The sequence below is a fragment of the Canis lupus genome, chromosome X (assembly GCF_048164855.1).
Source record: "Canis lupus baileyi chromosome X, mCanLup2.hap1, whole genome shotgun sequence".
In the NCBI taxonomy this organism is placed as follows: domain Eukaryota; kingdom Metazoa; phylum Chordata; class Mammalia; order Carnivora; family Canidae; genus Canis; species Canis lupus.
Genome location: NC_132876.1, coordinates 91,310,437 through 91,325,953, shown reverse-complemented (window position 1 = coordinate 91,325,953; position 15,517 = coordinate 91,310,437).

Here is a 15,517-nt window from a genome sequence, read left to right as displayed (position 1 = left end):
TCATGGCTGGAGACCTCTTTCCAGTTCTCCTGACCTTGGGCTGATAGGTCACCATTGAGGGCGGTAGTCTAGGCCTGCTCTTGAACTAGCAACCTGGCAGGACATCTCCAGCTTCTTTCAGTTGGGATTACCTTGCACCATTGCTCAGGACCCAAGCAGACTCCACATCAGCTCTCTCTGTTCTATGGCTATTTTGGATCTGTGGGTCACACTCCTGCATCTCTTGTTCCAACAAAGTCTAGGGTCACCCCCAAGGCAGTAGTCTCTACTGACCTGGCCATAAAAGCACTTAACGGCCCTTCTGTCCAAACTCCTACATGGCCCCAGGTTGGAGGCAAAACCCAACCCACAGTCTGCTTTAGCTTTCATGGGCAAGGGTGAGTGGCCCTGGGGGAACTATTGCAGGACATCTTGAAGGCCTTCATTAGGCTTGGAGTTAAAGAGTATGACCCCAACCCCTGCCTTAAAAGGAAGAGAAGAGGGATTTCACTGTGGAGCTCTGGCTCTTCACCAATCTCCTTGCATACAATCCTCTCTTCCCACACTCTGGCCCCTTTTCTTTTTTTTTAAGATTTTATTTATTTATTCATGAGAGATACACAGAGAGAGGCAGAGACATAGGCAGAGGGAAAAGCAGACTCCCCGATGTGGGACTCGATCCCAGGACCCGGGGATCACGCCCTGAGCCAAAGGCAGAGACACTCAACCACTGAGCCACCCAGGTGTCCCCTGACCATTTTTCTATTCTTAAAATGGGGGATGGGGCTCAAGAATCGAGAGTTGCCATTTAAGAAGGCGGTTTGGTGTTACCTGCTAAGTTGGGATTCACACACCTGGGTATAGACCCAAGCAAGAGAAACCTTGGCATATTCAATGGGAGACACGTATAGAAATGTTCATAGCAGCTTTGTTTCCAAACTAGGGCTGCCTGATAAAACACAGGATGGCCAGTTAAATTTGAATTTCAGACAAGCAATGGATACTTTTTTGGTAATAAGCATGTCTCAAATATTTCGTGGACGTCTTTATGCTAAAAAAATTGTCTTAAAATCAAATTTAACTGGGTGTCCTGCATTTTTTACTTGCTAAATCTGGCAACCTTATCCCAAGCCAGATGCCCACCAAAAGGTGAGTGGAGGAATAAATTGTGGCATATACACACAGTGGGAAATTACACAGGAGACTAAGTGAATGACAGTTACATAAGAAAGTATGGATAAATCTTAGATGTGTGAAGTCTGAAAACATGAGCTCTGAAAGATTACATGCAGAACGTTCTTTTTTTGTTGAAGGTAGAAACAACTAAAATAAGGTATTTTAATTTTAAAAGAATGAATGTAGCTGCAGCAAAACTATATAAAAAGGAAGGAATTGGGATTATGAATATATGGTTCAAAGGTATGTCATGGGGACTCCGTGACTCCATGTCAATCGGGGAGTCAAATGCATAGGTTAACGGGGGTGGGGGATGACGTGTTGGCTAGGATCAAGGTCCTAGCTTTCGTTTTGGGTAGTGGCTTTGCTAGTGCTTATGGAGCGTGTGTGAGCCAGTGATGAGAGGAAGTCATTCACCAGGTATTAGGAGTAATCCAACGATTGCTCTTGACATCCAAAAATTAAATAAAATTAGAAAGATGGGGGAGGGGAAATGGAGGTAGGGAGGATCCTATCATGAAACCAAACTTACGGTGCTTTCCCACCCAGGAGGGGAAGAGTGTTGGCAGAGAAGATGCCTCTGTGTCTGAAGAGGCAAGAGCTGAAATGGACCTTGAAGGATGACTAGAAGTTCCCCAGATGGAGGAGGAGGGGGGGAAGTATTCCAGGAACAGCATATGGGAGAACCACACAGCACAATAGAGCCTGGCCTGCCCCCAGAACAGCAGCGAAGCCCAGGGTGGTCACAATCAGAGGTAGTGAGAGAAGGTGGACATGGGGGGGGGGGGAGGAGGTCAGGATGTGGAAGAGCTTATGTCCCTGGCCATGGAGTGTGGGGCTTATCTTTGGCCTTCAGGGCAAGAAACAGCAAGAAAGAGCAAAAGGGTCATGAAGGAGGCTGTCATTGTGAGTCCGTGGAAAGCCATTGCAGTGAAATGGGGAGTCTCTTGACTTCACATATGCAAACTATCGATAATAAGGCAGTTGTGTATGGTGGAGGGTAGAGAGGGCTGGAAAGGCAGATGCTAAAAAGGCAGAACCTCATGACCTTCGTGGATGCCGAGTAAAACATAGTCAAGGGATGGATTATAACTATGGTTTAAAATCATAAATACAGGATGACTGGCAGCTCTGAGAGTAGAGATGGTTATCAATTTGGTGAAAGAGGGAGCTAGTAGCAGAAAAGATTGGCTAATTCTCCAAAGGCGATCCTAAGAAAAATTTAAAAAACATTAATGAAGAAATATAGTAGAATCCCTCGATGGTGCCTCTGGACTTCTTGCATCTTGCCTGCATCAGCCACTCCTCCCCTGCCAAACCCATGGGATTTGTTCTTTCAATTCTTTCTATTCTTTGAGCAAAGCACACCGACGACCACATGCCAGGTAACATGCTGAGTGTTAGAAACACCAAAATGACTAAGTTATAGCTCATGCCCTTATTGAGGCTACAGCCAAACACAAACCATCTACAACTAGTCATACAAATGTTTGGAAAGTACCAGAACAGAGTGACATACAAATTACTATGGGCATATAGAAGAGGGGGTGATTGGCACTTGTGTGAAGTGGGGGTGTCAGAAACAGGGTCACTTTTGAGCTAGAGGCTGAAAGTTGAGCAGAAGTTGGACAAGCTCAAGATGGAATGGGTGGGCATGCAAAGCAGAGAGTGGCAAGCGTATAGGCCTGATGCTGAGGTTGCTTGGGGTAGGCTGGTACCAGGCTGGGACAGGCCTTCTGGATCCTACTAGTGTGAACTTTGTTCTACATGTCCTGGCTGTTCAGCAGGGCGGTGCCAGAAGCAGATCTGGGTCTTTGGAACAAGCCTCCTGGCCACGTGTAGAAGATGGAATGGAGGGGCTGAGATTAAGGTTATAGGTAACCCCAGGTTCCTGTGGGTCCCGTCCAGCCTGTGGAGGGGCTGTGGGGACAGAGAGACAGAGATGCTGGGACCAGAAAAGGCCTTGGTTGTGAGGGAAGTCATTCCCCTCCCTGCCAGCCACATGGGTGGACTGTGTGTGAGGGACACTGGCCTGCAGGGAGGCTGGAGCCCAGGCCGGGAGAGACCATGGATTTGGGAAGGGCTGCAGCGACAGGAAGGGTGTTCCCTCTGTACATCTGCCAAAAGAAACCCGTGATTCAGTGGATGGCCTTGTCTGATTACCCAGAAGGCTTTACAGTCTCGACTGATCCTGACTCCCATGGACTTCCGTAATTCCACACTGCTTCAGAGGTGGGATGGCAGCCAAGGGGTGGGGTTCACCACAGTGCCTTTTCTCGAATGTAAATAATGTCTACCCCAGGCAGGAGCCCATTTCTGAGGAGCTGCTCTGTGGAAGGTGCGCATGATGGGAAGGCTGATGAAGAGCAAGGAAAACCTCTTTTTTTAAGGGCTGCAATTCTCCCACCGGATTGGCATGACCTTCTTTGTGACCGAACGGTGTTACCTACCAGTCATTGATAACATCAGGTCACCTCCTATGCAGAAAGTGCCCACTACACGCTGAGAGCCGGGTTAGCTGCATTATCTGATTTCTTCTGCAGCACACCTACACGTGGTAAACATCACGAGCTCCAGCTTCCAGGTGGGGAGGTAAGGCCACGAGAGTTCTAAATGTGTCGATCATAGGTACAATCTAGAAATAATCTCCCTCTTCGAAGCCGTGAGGGCATTGCTCACAAGTCCACACCTTGTATTGTTTTCTTTGCTAATGATCAGAATGCTGGCTGCGGGCTTTTTTTTTAAAAAAAAAGATGTTATTTATTTATTTATTTATTTATTTATTTGTGAGAGACACACAGAGAGAGGCAGAGACACAGGCAGAGAGAGAAACAGGCTCCCCACAGGGAGCCCGATATGGGACCCAATCCCAGGACCCCGGGATCACACCCTGAGCTGAAGACAGATGCTCAACTACTGAGTCACCCAGGAGCCGTGGCCTCGGTTTTTGACAAAAAAGCCTTCTCTTCCTCCCACACAACAAAGTACTTCTTTAGAACAGTCATTCTGAGAGCCGTGTTTATTCAGTGGTAGGGTCTTTTAAAATGCAGCCACCGTGGGAATCACGTCAGGGAAGGGGTTGGGCTGCAGTGGCATTCAGCGACGCCTGGTATTCTGTTTGCTTCAGATGATACTTAACAGTCCAGCGGTTAGGAGATGGAAAATAATTAGTCCGTCTAGCTGGGAGATTGGGTGATAAAAGGAAACTGGGCTGCTGATTAAATTGTTTATTTAAGCTCAAGTTTAGCTATGTTTTCGGCATAATGTGTTGTAGGAAGAAGATAGGGATCTGTCCTCACTGAGAGACACCCCCAGGGTGGTCGTCATCCCCACCCCTGCTCACTCACCGCAGCCTGCTGTGCCTTCCTTTCCTGCCTGGCTCCGGGTTGTGAGGATCTGGGGACTGGGTAGAATGAGAGAAGGACAGGGAATGGCCTGGAGTCGGAGTCCCTGGAGCTCTGGTCTCATGTTCTCTGTCTTGAGCTCCTCCAGGTGTCTACGGCCGCAGCCAGCCACATTTTGCCGCCTCTTCCTCCTGGGTCTTCTCTGAATTCTTCTCCCCCTGACTTATGAAACAAAAAGCAGCTTCCTTTCTTCTCTTTTGTCACTGTTTCCCTGAATTCCTCCTTCTCTGTGTTAGAACACGGATAATTTATATGTAAAGTGTCATTTCAACGCTCAGCTTGCCCATATGTAGGTGCACGCAAGGCCAACTTTCTAGGAAAGTGATAGACCAGCGAATTACAGCCCTTGGGATAAGTCCAGCCTGTACCTATTCTTGTAAATAAAGTTTTACTGGACACAGCCATGCTGCAGTGGAAGAGCTGAGTAGTTGATGCGGAGACCGGACGGCCCACCAAGCCTAGAATATTTACTATCTGGCCCTTTACGGAAGAAGTTTGCCAACCCCTGCCCTAGACAAAGGTATTACAAGCTAAACTCTGATTGAGGTTGTTCCTGCCCCTAGAGAGTCCCGGGCCTAACTTTTATGCCTGCAGAGTAATGGGAGACCTGAACCTCCGTGTATGCACTGAAACAGTGAGAAGATTCAGGAAGAATGTAGTGATTTGCTAACCAAATACAATTTCGTTTCTAAACTTTCACTTTTGATTGCTGAACGTTAAGGAACCTCAGATTCAGTTTTCTCTCCCACTTTTGTTTTTAAAGATTTTATTTATTTAATCATGACACACACACACACACACACATACACACACACACACACACACACATAGAGAGGCAGAGACACAGGCAGAGGGAGAAGCAGGCTCCACGCAGGGAGCCTGACGCAGGACTCGATCCCCAGTCTCCAGGATCACGCCCTGGGCTGAAGGCGGCGCTAAACCTCTGAGCCACCCGGGCTGCCCCATCTCTCCCACTTTTTAAAAAGACTCTAATTTTTTGAGCAGTTTTAATTTTTAAATTTTTTTATTTAAATTCAATATAGTTAACATATACTCTATTAGTTTCAGGGGTAGAATTTAGTGATTCATCAATAACATATGACACCCAGTGCTCATTCCATTACATGCTCTCCTTAATGCCTGTCACCCAATTACCCCCCCCAACCCACCCCCCACAGCAAACCTCAGTTTGTTCCCTAAAGAGTCTCTGATGGTTTGCCTCTTTCCTCTGTTTTCATCTTCTTTTATTTTTCTTTCCCTTCTCCAATGTTCATCTGTTTTGTTTCTTAAATTCCACAAATGAGTGAAATCATATGGTATTTGTCTTTCTCTGACTTATTTTGCTTAGCATAATACCTTCTAGTTCCATCCACATCATTGCAAATGGCAAGATTTCGTTCTTTTTGATGGCTGAGTAATATCCCAGTGTGTATATACACCACCTCTTCCTTATCCATTCATCTGTTGATGGACATCTGGCCTCTTTCTGTAGTTTGGGTAGAAAGCTATAAACATTGCTGCTATAAACATTGGGGTGCAGGTACTCCTTCAGATCACTATGTATCCTTTGGATAAATACCTAGTACTGCAATTGATGGGTCGTAGGGTAGCTCTGTTCTTAGCTTTTTGAGGAACCTCCATACTGTTTTCCAGAGTGGCTCCACCAATTTGCATTGCCATCAACAGTGTAAGAGGGTTCCCCTTTCTCTGCATCCTCACCAGCATTTGTTGTTCCTGACTTGTGATTTTAGCCATTCTGACTGATGTGAGGCGGTATCATTATGGTTTTGATTTGTATTTCCATGATGCTGAGTGATGTAGAACATTTTTTCATGTGTCTGTTTGCCATTTGTATGTCTTCTTCGAAGAAATGTCTATTCGTGTCTTCTGCCCATTTTTTGACTTGATTCCTTGTTTTGGGGGTGTTGAGTTTGGTAGGTTCTTTGTAGACCCTGGATACTAACCCTTTATTTGATATGTCATTTGTAAATATCTTCTCCCATTCCATAGGCTGCATTTTAGTTTTGTTGGTTGTTTCCTTCATTGCACAGAAGCTTTTTATCCTGATGAAGTCCCAATAGTTTATTTTTGCTTTTGTTTCTTTTGCCTTTGGAGATGTGTCTAGCAAGAAGTTGCTGCAGGTGAGGTCAAAGAGGTTGGCTGCCTGTGTTCTCCTCTAGGTTTTAGATTCACAGCAAAATGGAGAGGAAGATACAGAGATTTCCCAAATACCCCCTGCCCCAACACATGCACAGCCTCTCTTATAAACATCCTCACTGGAGTGTACATTTGTTACAACTGATGAACCTACACTGGCACCTCATTATCACCCAGAATCCATAGGGTACATTAGGGCTCACCCTTGCTATTGGACATTCTGTGGGTCTGAACAAATATATGACATGTATCCACCATTATAATATCATACAGACTTTTCACTGCCCTGAAAGTCTCCAGTGCTTCAACTATGCTTCCCTCCTCTAACTCCCCAGCCACCCACAACCACTGATCTTTTTACTCTCTCCAGAGTCCGCCTTTTCTAGAATGTCATACAGTTGGAATCGTGCAGCATGTAGCCTTTCCAGACTGGCTTCTTTCACTTAATAACATGCATCTAAGGTTCCTCCTTGTCTTTTCATGGCTTGATAGCCATTTCTTTTTAGCGCTGAATCATATTGCATTGTCTGGATGGGCCACAGCTGATTTAGCCATTCACCTACTGAAGACTTATCTTGGTCATTTCCAAGCTTTGGCAGCTATGAATAAAGCCACTATACACATCTGCCCGGTTTTTGTGTGGACATAAGTCCTTTCCCACTTTTACACCTTCAGTGTCTCTTCTTCCACAGGTCAGACCCTTGCAGCTATGCTGACCCCTCCTGCTGGCTGGTCTTTGCAACCTTGGAGGCTCCCTGGCTGGGGTCTGAACCACCTTGCTCCACCTGAGACATACACATGCTCCATCTGAAGGGGAGCAGAGTGTGTCACCCCAAAATATGCCTCTTTGGCCTCAGGATTATCTTGAGCTGATTATTTTTAAGGAACAGTAGACTTAGGAGAAACTCTGAAAACTGAGTACAAGTTAACCTGTTGTAAGAGAAAATTATATGTATAAGGGAGCTCTTCGTTTGTAAGGGTGTCTCCCTCTCTGTACCTGGATGACTCAGTCTCTAGAAACTCTGATCAGTGGAGAAGACAATGACCTAAATCTGCACAATGACCATATTCTTGATTATTGTGCTTTGCCTGATAACCTCCTGACCCAGCCTCCCCTCCCCCAAAGACTTCTCTGGTCTTTAGCTGGAGATGATATTGAAGGGGGTGCCTTGGGCCAGTTTGGAGTCAATTTTCCTGGGTGTCTCCCATGTACATGGGAGTTATGCATATTATTAAACGTCTGTTTTTCTCCTGTTAGTTTTTTATTATGGGGGGCAGGTCTCAGCCAAGAACCTAGAAGGATGGAGGGAAAGTGACTTTTCCTCCCCCACAGACAGACATGGCACAAGGCATAAGTCTAGAGGGTGTAACTTCAGGACCATAGCCTCATTCAGTATTGTACTCACTCTGTCCCATGATAAATAAAAGTTCTTTCTTTCATGAGATACTCTGAATTAAAGCACTCTTTTTGGCATTTTCCTTCCCTTCCTTTCTTTGCACCTTGCATGTGCTGACATGGGAGCCTCTAGCTTTAGATTTTGTTGATAGTCTCCTAAACTCAAGGCATTTCAAAGAAGATCCATCCAGCCTCCCTTCTCTTTAACAGTCATGTTTTTACCCCTTTTCATTTCTTTGGTCATAAATGAGTCTTTCTATACAATTTAATTTTTTCCATTTCCTTTCTGCATTTATAGCTCTTTGTCTCCCCCCCTCTCCACCACAGTACCTAAGAATAGAATCTGCAAGGAGCATCTGCAGAAAGGTCTTCATGGATCACAATGCTCACATTTATTGACTGAGAAATATTTTCATTAGGTTGTGTTAGAGTTTTCTGGAATCACCTGGAAGTTGAACTCCTAGAGAAAATGGTTGGGTCCAGATTGTTAATTGAACTCTGTGTAGCCTAAAAATCTTCTTGCAATCTTCTGGGACTTCTCAGCCTGAGTACTAGAGACGGAACATGGGCTTTGTCACCTGCTGCCACCACCTCAGCAGGTGGACTGGTGTGAGTTCAGCAGCATGCCGGATCTGAAGTTCACTACCAGGGAAGACAGATGATAATGTCTCACTCCTACAGACCTACGATAAAGTGGGAAATGAGGCAGTGTGTGTGCCCACAGAATGTGGAGTTCCTCTGAGCATTAAGGCTGAGACTCTGGACTGAGTCCAGCCAGTGGGGACTCCCAATGTTGCAATAGCATCTGGGCTCTCTTGGCACCTCCGTGTGCAACGCCAGTTGACCTGGCATGATGTGCTGCCCTCGCTGCCTTGCCAGTGAAGAGAAAAAGAAATTGTTACTATAACATGGAGGCTCCTAACAATTTCCTTCAGGCCCACCCCCAGATATTGGAAATGGGGAAGCTGAGGCCTGAGGTCAAAGTCCTGGGGTGTGGGTGGTTTGTACCATAGTAGCTAAGCTGGAACTCAGTTTCATAGAATTCTGGTCTTTTCCCTCCATGCTCAGCCTTGCCCAGAAGAGAAATTTGTGCGATATGTGGAAGGTGGAAGTGAGGGAGCAGCCATGTCTAGTGTCCGCCCATTGGAGGAGGGCAGGCACCATCCCAGCTCACACGTGTCACCCATCTGCTCTCTCATGTTGTTGGGGGGAGGTGACAGCCGGACCTGAAGCCCCTCCAGCACCGCCAGCTCTCCTCCCTGGGCTTCTCTGGGCGCCAGGGCAGCCGGTTGTGCAGCTGCATTGGAGCCACACCGCCCTCCCACCCTGCCCTGGCCCGTAGGTCACCTGTGTCAGTGAAGCTGGAGGCTGTGAGAAACTGAGAAGGCTCCCACCTGACCAGCTGGGGTCCAGTTTGGCCTCATCCTCCCCTTCATGGCCATCTCTCCCTGCCAACTGCCTGCTCTGCCGGCTTCAGGCTCCACACAGCAGACCTACTGAGGTCCCACAACTGTGGGGCCTTCTGCTCTATGACAGGTCCCTTACTCCATAGCCTTGGACCTTCCGACCTGCTTTGGGCCTAACCCTAACATCTAGTCACACAGCCTTGCTGCAGAACCCAGGGCCCTGGGCCCCCGGGACGAACTCCCTGCTTCGGGTGTTACCCTACTTAGAGGCTCTGTCTGCATGTTGCAGTGCCTGGGTTGATAAATGCTGAAAAGCAAACAAGGAGGTTCTGACCAAGAAAATCCTCAGGGCATCGAGCCAAGAATTTGTCATCAAAGTGCTTGGGCTACCCATGAGCCACAGCTTCCCCAGTGTGTAGGTTAGACCCGGCTTGCATCACTCTTTGAGCCAGGGTAGAGTACATAAGTATGATAGACACTGAATCAATCCTGGGTGCTTGGGCAAAGGATTTGGAGCAAAATCAGATGAGCCCAGGACACAACTTATTCTTTCCAGAGGCTTCTCCATGCTTTGTGTGGGAAAGGTGGTGGGGACGGGTCAAACTTTTATTGAACCACTCAGTGTATGGTGACACCTTTTGTTGGGGATCCAGGGGGTGTGGGGTGGTGAGGGACACTTTCAAATCACTTTCCTTCTTCCTACATGTCCATCTCCAGAATGCCTTCATCCACAAGTTGAAGCATCGGGAGGTTGGAAGTCCAAGAAGTTGGGGGGTGGGACTTCACCTCTAGTTCTTTAGTGACTAAACATGACTGTATCAGGGACGAGGTAGTAGTTAATGGAGAACCAGGGTGTCCCATAGGCCCCCAGAGGCAGCTATTGAGATGCCAGCCCCACACAACAGACTGACAAGGTGACTTGGGGCCTTGGCTATGATGTTCTGTGACTCTCTACTGTGTTCGGGACCTGCAGAGACAAGCTTTGTGTTTCTGTTTCAGCTTTGATGGTTCCCGTGGTGCACTTTGCCTCTGCCAGGCCTGCTTCTACCTCCGGACATTTGCTCTCACTGTCCCCTGTACTTGAGTCCCTCTTCCCTCAGAGCGCCTCCTAGAAGGGCTCACTCCTTCATCTTTGCTCAAAAGTCACTTCATCTTAGTGAGGCCTTCCCTGACCATCCCACTATAAACCACAGCCCTCCTCCATTCTCCACCCCTCTCCTGATTGTATTCTTTTTATTTTTTATTATTTTTAAAAAACTGTATTTATTCATTCATGAGACACACACACATACACACACACACACAGAGGCAGAGACACATGCAGAGGGAGAAGAAGGCTCCATGCAGGAAGCCTGATGTGGGGCTTGATCCCGGGTCTCCGGGATCATGCCCTGAGCCACAGGCAGATGCTCAACCACTGAGCCATCTGGATGTCCCATTTTTTAATTTTTTGATTTTTTTAGGATTTTTAAAAAATATTTTATTTATTTGCTTATTTAAGGGGGAAGGGGCAAAGGGAGAGAGAGAGAGAGACAGAATCTCAAGCAGACTCCTCGCTGAGCACGGAGCCCAATGTGGGGTTTGATCTCACGACCTTGAGATCAAGATCTGAGCAGAAATCAAGAGCCAAGCGCTTAACCCACTGAACCCCCAGGCACCCACCCTCTCTAGGATGTATTCTTGCTCTGGTGTGTATCACCTACTAAAATGCTGCTTAATTTAGTAATTAGAAAGGAAACTTTGGGACAGGGACCTGCTCTGTTTGGACAGTGGTGTATCCCAAATGGTGGCTCAGAGCCGGTGCTCATTAGGTCGGTTGTCTTGCCTCACTCCACAGGGTGCTGTTAGCATTGTATGGGCCGTTGACACCTCCTGACACACAACTCCATGGACATCCGTGGGAATAGGGCCCCCCTCCCACCCCAGGTATGCACAGCCAAGCCGTACAGAGCTCGGCATTTGTTGAAAGGAGGCCGCAGGTGGCCTCCTCTCCCCACTCACCTTTGTGACCCACTGGCTTCTCTCAGATCCTTCCAGCAGCTTCGAATTCTGCAGCTCTATTTCAACCTTCCCTGTGTCAGGATGGGGAAGCTGGCATGAAGAACGGGGCTGATTTTGTTTGTTCATGGTTTGTGTTCCAACTTTGACATCTTATTTCAGAGCGATGTGAGAGAGGCACTTGATAAGCTGCCTGCAGCAGTTTCTCCTAAGGGGTCTGCCAAAAACTGTGTGGGATTTCAGGGTCTGGTTTTCTTCGCCTTCTTCAGGTAAGCTTGTTTATGAGGAGGAAACATTTGTGCCGCTCAGCAGGTTTGAGAGACCCGGTGGGAATGGCTGTTTATTTGTCTTTTGATCAGAAAGCCCAGGGTTTGGCTCCAAGGCTGAAAGATCTTGAGGCCTCTTTATCTCCTCCCCTGGAGACTTGAATCTCTCCTCTGACATTCTGTGGGCCCCCGGAGTGGCCGGGGACTGCGGGAGGGGCCCTCGTAGGTGGACAGAGATTCCCCAGCTGGGCCCCCTGGGGTGCCTGTCCTTCGTCTGACCTCCCACCAGGGACTAGAGCCTGGCTCCTATCCCTCCCCTTTATCTTACAGACAACCAAGAGGAGGGGAAACAAAGCTCCCTGCCTCCCCCAAGCCCCAGCAAACATTTCTGTGGGGGAGTGAGCCTTTTGTGTTTTATGCCACATCTTTGCACTTGCCTTCTACATGGGATCTGGGACCCGAAGCAAAGGGGAAGGGTCGAAATGCGCCATGTGCTCATCTCGCACATGACCCTGCGGTCCGCTGGCGCTGGGGGGGGGGGGCATGTCCGTAAAGGTGGCTGGACTGGGCCCAGGTCATGTGATTTCCCCCAGTCAGTTCTCGGGGTGCCCCACAGCCTGGTTCAGTGTGAGCTACCCACGACTAGCCTTCAGCCCCAGCGAGCAGAGACCGTTTTCTTTGAATCAGCATGCAGCACCACGCAGCGTTCCCCACAGGGGCACATATTGAGAAAATGAAATTCAAATCACCCCTCTGGTACGCTTTTCATTCCCTTTCCTGATAACGCACAGAGAGAAGCTGATCCTCTAGGTGAGCAGGCAGGTGCTTGGGGGGCCACCCCGGCCTCTCTCGTGTCCCCAGGTGCTTCCGATGAGAGCTGGGCTGAGTCCACAGGCACCTCCCAGACCTTGCTTCTCGGGCCATGGCTTGCTTCCCCAAGGAGCCGGACAACCTTTTAGGGTACGTGGCTGCACCCACATCCCACCCCCCTCACTTGGCACGAGGCTGAGGGAACACCAGCGTGTTTGGCAACCTCGAGATCGCGAACCGATTTTGAAACTTGCTTTCTCAAGTCATTCTAGTTCACACTAGATTGCCTTATGCCTTTCTTTAAAAAATAAATAAATAAAAATAAATGAAAAGTTCTTAGCTTGGCGCAGTGATTCTACTCATGCAGAAAAATGTAAAGGTAAAGACGAAACTACAAGAGCAAACCTTTGTGCTCTCTGGGTCTCCTGGGAAAAGAGGGCAGGCAGGGCTGGTGCGCACGAGGCGGGAGCTGCTTTTGCAGAAATGGAAATGCTTCCCCGTCTTTCCTTCCACATGAAGTTGCTTCATTATATTTTCAGGCGAGCGAGTCATGGGTTCCTGGTGCGCGGTGCTGTCTTTTTCAATTAATGCTTTTCACAGAAGTTCAGGTTTTAAACATCTCCCCCTCTCTTCCCAGGTCTGTTACATTTCCCAGAATGGTTCCCAGCGCTGGAGATAATTCCTTTTCGGAGAACCTACATTTCTCACCTGCTGATTGCAATTAGCCACTGCCAGCTGGGGCCTGGTGTGCAGCTGAAAAGCTAACAAGAAGTGGAGACCACGCGGAACCCAGGCAGGGCAGAGGATGTGAATAAATAAGGAATAGTGCCCGTGTGCAGGAGACACTCCCGTGAATTCAAGGTTTCCCGACCCCCTGGATGGCCCTCCCTCTTCTGGCTCTGTGCTCCCCCCCCTCACTATTTCTCTTTATTTGTATTTGTATTTTTTTGTCTCTGGCTTTGTAGCCTACACTTAACATCACAGTCACGAATTTACCACTAAGTACATTTTGTTAGGCAATAAACAGCCTTGGAAGAAAAATGAAATCGGACTAGGGCTTCTGTTCCAATCACGTTTGTGGTAGACTCAGGCGAGCCCTGCTTGCAGGCCTTGGACCTGATACTGGATGTGAGGACTGGCAGGGCCTGGAGAAGCCTGGGGTCCCACTGAATCTGAGCCCCTCGTTTTATGGATGAGGACATGAAATCCCAGAAATGGGGGAGCATGACTTATCCAAAGTCTGGGGGGAAGTCACAGGGCTGGATGAAGTCCCCACTTCCTGACCACGAGCCCAGGGCCTTAACCACTGAACTGCCTTGCCTTTGTCCATCCTCTAGAGTTTGAGAGGAAAGCACCAAGGGTTGAAAGGTAAGTCTCTGTTGGGCAATGTGATCTGCAACCCAAGGAGATGCTTCTTTCCTTCCCCAGGGGCCAGGTGTGACCCGAGTACCAACGTTGTACCCCTAGCCGGGGTGTCATCCAGGGTGGTACGTACCCATGTTCCCATGGCTCCCATTCCCATGGTTCCAGTGCTGACCCTGATCCCGTCCCTGGTCCCTAAGCAGAGAGTGCTTGGCCTTTGGGTTTGTTTTGTATTCATCCTGCAGGCAATAGTAGGGAGCAGACAACCAGCCAGGGGGAAATGAGCAGCTGTCTCTGCGTGCTCCACAACATAAATGGAGGGAAGCCAGCCTGATGAGGTCCGCGGCTCCTGGTGCAACCCTACCTGCTTGGCAGGAGTACGGAGGCAGGAGCCTCTTCCACCTAGAGGGTCTGGCATTCTTTGCTCAACTCACTTTCCACTGGAAGAGGCTGCCTTGTAGGGCTTAGGGTCAGAGAGCAGATAGGCTTCCAGGCAGCAGGCAGTAACCAAACATGCCTGGACCGTGGACTCCAACCCCAGCCATGCTCTAGGGTGGGCACGTCTCTCAGCCTGTCTCGTCATCTGAAACTTGGAGCTCATAGGGCTAGCTGAGAGGATGAGGTAGGTAACGTAGGTAACAATAGGGTCTCCATAAACATTCATTCCCTTCTCTCCAGTACTGTCTCCATCTTACAGATGAGGAAAGCTGGAGTCAAGGAAGGTAAAGCTACTCTCCCAAGGCCGCAGGCTCTTCCCTGGCCTCCAGACACTTACGTTGTCTCCTGTGAGGCACTCAGGTCGGAAGCCATGAGCTTGATTAACACCAAGTCCATTCTCTACAAAGAGAAGCGGTTCTGTGCGCTGGTAGATGTTCAACAACTAGTTGGGGGTGGGGGGAGGGCAAAAGAAGGGCGAGGGAGGAAGTTCTGATTTGTACGGTTGTTGATTTGTATTTGGATATAATCTTAGATTCACACACAGTTGTAAGAAATAATACAGATAGATCCCCTGTGCCTTTTATCCAGTTTCCCCCAATGATAACATCTCAAAAAACTGCTGGACAATGTCACAGCCAAGATATTGATGTGATATAATCCACTGGTCTTTGTAATTTCCGAGTTTGGCTTGCACTCATTTGCCCATGTGTGCACTTAGACGTGCGCAGTTTCATCCCATGTGTGGAAGCATGTATGCAGCACACAGGACACGGAGCAGGGCTGTCACCACAGGATCCCCCCATTGCCATCTTTACCCCCTCCTGCTCTACCCTTCCTTAGGCCCTGACAACCTCTAATCTGTCCTCCATTTCTAAAATTTTGATATTTCCAAATCTTTTATAAATGGAATCATACGCTATGTAACCTTCGGGATTGGCTTTTTTTCCTCCTCACTCAGCATAATTCTATCAAATTTGACCCAAGGCTTTAAATGTCTCAGCAGTTCATTCTGTTTTATGGCTGAGCAGTATTCCATGGTACAGATATATGACAGCTTGTTCAGTCACCTGTTGAGGGACATCTAGATTGTTTACACATTTTGGCTATTATGTAGAAAGCTACCAT